The following is a 4,452-nucleotide window of genomic DNA, read 5'->3' as shown; positions in this document are numbered from 1 at the left end:
ACTCATGTATTTATCTAACCTATTTATTTATTTATTTTATTTATTTTATTTAATAATTTGAACATACAGAGATACAAAAAAATACAGGTTTTAGAGTGAATAACTGTACTCGGGAGTTTGTTCCACTCATCCACAACTCCATTACCAAACCAGTGCTTTCCTATATCCTTTCTGAATCTGAATTTTTCCAACTTGAAACCATTGCTGCGAGCCCTGTCTTGGCTGGAAATTTTCAGCACGCTATTTACATCCCCTTTATTTATTCCTGTTTTCCATTTATACACCTCGATCATATCCCCCCTAATTCTACGCCTTTCGAGAGAGTGCAGATTCAGGGCCCTCAGTCTATCCTCATAGGGAAGATTTCTGATACATGGGATCATCTTTGTCATCCTCCTCTGTACGTTTTCCAGAGTATTTATATCCATTCTGTAATACGGTGACCAGAACTGAGCAGCATAGTCTAAATGAGGCCTAACCAAGGATATATAGAGTTGAAGAACAACCTGAGGACTTCTATTATTTATACTTCTAGATACGAAGCCAAGAATTCTGTTAGCTTTATTGCGAACACTAATGCACTGTTGTCTTGGTTTTAAATTACTGCTAACCAGAACTCCTAAATCCTTTTCGCAATCAGCAGTATTAAGATCTACATTATTTACTTTATATGTGGCATGGTTATTTACCTGTCCAACATTTAGAACTTTGCATTTGTCAATATTAAACTGCATCTTCTCCGACCATTGCATCAGTCTATTCAAATCATCCTGGAGTGCTCTAGTGTCCTCATTCCCCTCAAGGAAGGCTCCTTGACGCTGGTGAGGGGCTCTTGATCTAGGGAATTGGATCTGTGCTCCAGTTCCCTGAATTAAGCCTGAATGCCTTCCATCCCCCCATAGGCGCTGTATAATCCTACGGGTTTAGTGCTTCCCCCTTGATTATAATAATAATAATAGTGTCCTCATTAGAATGAATTGGACGGCCTATTTTGGTGTCATCAGCAAATTTGCTTATGTCGCTATTTATTCCATCATCTATGTCGTGTATGTAAATTGTGAACAACAATGGGCCCAACACTGACCCCTGAGGAACACCGCTTGTGACGTGCCCCCATTCTGATTTCTCCCCATTTATGCAAGCTCTCTGCCGTCTATTTGTCAGCCATGCCTCTACCCAGGAAAAAAATTCTCCTCCTATTCCGTGTGCCTTAAGTTTCCTCAACAGCCTCTGATGTGGAACTCTATCGAAAGCCTTACTGAAGTCCATATGCACAATATCATATTCATTACCATGATCTACCTCCTCAAACACCTTAGTGAAAAAAGTTAGTAAATTCGTAAGACAGGAACGCCCCTTTGTAAAACAGTGTTTAGATTCATTAATCAATCTGTGCCTGTCAAGATGGCTACGAATTGCTTCGGCAATTATTGATTCCATAAATTTTCACACTATGGAGGTAAGGCTTATTGGTCTATAGTTCGAAGCCAAGGACCTGTCACCTGCCTTGTAAATAGGTATTACATTTGCCATTTTCCACTTATCAGGCACTATGCCAGTTTGTAGTGATATGTTAAAAAGATTAGCCAAAGGTATGCTAAGTTCCTCTTTACATTCCTTTAACACCCTTGCAAACAGTTCATCAGGGCCTGGGGATTTGTTAGGTTTTAGTTTCTCTATTTGTCTGAGGACCATGTCACTAGTTACTGCAATCGTACATAATTTATTATTATCCTGTTCTACATAATCTATTATTTCAGGAATATCGCTAGTATTTTCCTGGGTGAAAACTGAGAGGAAGTAGGTATTTAGAATTTCACACATATCCTTATCACTGTCAGTGATCTGACCAGAGTTACTCTTAAGTGGGCCAGTCTTGTCCCTAATCTTACTTCTGTATACCTGAAAGAACCCTTTAGGGTTAATCTTTGAATCCCTTGCAACCTTAGCCTCATAATCCCTTTTTGCTTTTCTTATTCCTTTCTTTATTTCTCTCTTTAATTGAATATATTGATTTCTTAACTGCCCATCCCCTCTTTTGATACGCCTATATATGCCTCTCTTTTGACCAATGAGATGTTTTAATCTATTGTTCATCCATTTGGGATCATTTTTGTTAGATCTAATTTCCCTACTCGGAACAAAAGTTGTATGGGTAGCTAGAACTTTGCTCTGAAAAACGTAATATTGGCAACCAAGATCACCTACCTGACCCATAGTCAAGACATCCCAATTTAGCCCTCCCAGGTAATTTTTCAGTCCCATGAAGTCGGCCAAGCAAAAATCTGGGACAGAGATTTGATTGCAGTTATCTGGGTAATTCCATGATATATTAAAACTAAGTGATTTGTGATCACTTTCCCCAAGCTCATCATTAACCTCAAGATTATTAATTAGTGAATCTTTGTTGGCAAGAACCAAGTCAAGCAGATTGTTTCCTCTAGTTGGTTCTGTCACAACCTGTTCTAAAAAGCAATCCTGAACCGTATCAAGAAAGTCACTAGACTCAAGATTTCCTGTCATATTGTTCCAATCAGTTTGTCTAAAGTTAAAATCTCCCATTATAACAACATTTTCATATCTAGATGCCTTATGAATTTCATCCCATAACAGCTTACTGCCCTCCCTATCAAGGTTTGGAGGCCTATAAATCACACCCAAAATTAATTTGTCATGTCCCTCGAGAAACTGTAGTTAGTTAGTTTAATATGTTTATTATGCACCCCATACCCATCCTGTGGGCGGTAGTCAAAAGATTACAGAGGTACATAATTGGTCCAGGGACTGGACTCCAAAGTTTTGATAGCTGAGCAAGTTACAGAGGTAATGAACTCACAATTTACAAAGGTAATGAACTCACAATTTACAAAGGTAATGAACTCACAATTTACAAAGGTAATGAACTCCAGGTAAGTCTGGTCACAATCATGACAAGTTATAAAGGTATTTACAGATTACAGAGGTACGTAATGGGTCCAGGGACTGGGCCCCCAAAGTTTTGATAGCTGAACTAGGTACAAAGGTAATGAGCTCACAAGTTACAAAGGTAATGAATTCTGTAGAATGGTTACTTACGTTTATACATGGCTACAATCATGAACAAATTATAGAGTAATGAGCAATTCACACTTCCACACCCGGTCACAACTGTAATGAGTTATTGGTGCAAATGTTGATTGTTGAGTCACACACACACACACACACACACACACACACACACACACACACACACACACACACACACACACACACACACACACACACACACACATACACCCCCATACTCTCTCCTCTCTCTCCCTCTTTCTACCCTTTCTCTCTCCTCTCTCTCCCTCTTTCTACCCTTTCTCTCTCTCCCCCACACCCTCTCCCTCCTCTACACATGTAGTAAAAGGTAGTACATAACTGGGTGAAAGAATGACTTGTTAACACACGCTAGTATTATAATTAGAACTACTCTCAGTGTTAGTGGTATCTCATTAGTATTACGGATACACAGAAGTGAATTGTATTTCTGGGACATATAAACAACTGACGTGCTCACACACACACACACGCGCACACACACATACACACTCGGGGCCAGGAGCTGGGTCTCGACCCCGAAACCACAACTAGGTGAGTACACACAGCTGATCCTTGGAATTTGACTGCCTCCCCCACAGACCTCTTACCTTTTCCCTCCCTCGCGTTTCTCTCTCTCATAGCCTTCTTCCCTCTCTCTTTCTCCCTCTCTCTACCCTTTCTCTCCCCCCTCACATTTCTCTCCCTCCCCCTTGGTCTTATCCCTCACCCCCATACTCTCTCCTCTCTCTCCCTCTTTCTACCCTTTCTCTCTCCTCTCTCTCCCTCTTTCTACCCTCTCTCTCTCTCTCCCCCACACCCTCTCCCTCCTCTAGCCTTCTGTCTGTGGTAATAAAAAGTAAAAAAAAAAAAAAAAAAAAAAAAAAAAAAAAAAAAAAAAAAAAAAAAAAAAAATGGGTGGCCTTAGAGGACGGAAACCCAGAGATCTGGTGGACGAACCAGGGAGGAAAGACTGGGAGCTAGAGCTCCAAAAAAGGGAGGAAGAGTGGGGAAGGAAGATAGTAGAGCTTGGTAAGAAAATGGAGGAGCGGATAGCTGAAGAGTGCAGGAAGTGGGAAGTACAGGTCTTAGCAGCAGAAGCTAGGATACAGTGCTTAGAAGAGAAACTGCAAAGCCTGAAACAGATTAGAGAGACAAATGACAATTCAGGTGTGACATCAGGAAATTCAAAGTCAGGCGCAGACAAGGGGATGGTAAGCAACAATGGAGACATGCCGAACATGAAGGCCCTATCAGACCCACGTGGGGCCAGGGAAAAGACGACGAGCACACTAAGATCAAACGACAGGTCCGAAGACAATGAAGGTATGCTATATGCAGAGATTCTAACAGCCAACTGCAGTAGCAAGGGACAGCTGGTCAGGAAAG

The sequence above is a fragment of the Cherax quadricarinatus genome, chromosome 5, assembly GCF_038502225.1.
Source record: "Cherax quadricarinatus isolate ZL_2023a chromosome 5, ASM3850222v1, whole genome shotgun sequence".
Classification (NCBI taxonomy): domain Eukaryota; kingdom Metazoa; phylum Arthropoda; class Malacostraca; order Decapoda; family Parastacidae; genus Cherax; species Cherax quadricarinatus.
Note: the sequence above shows the minus strand (reverse complement) of the source record.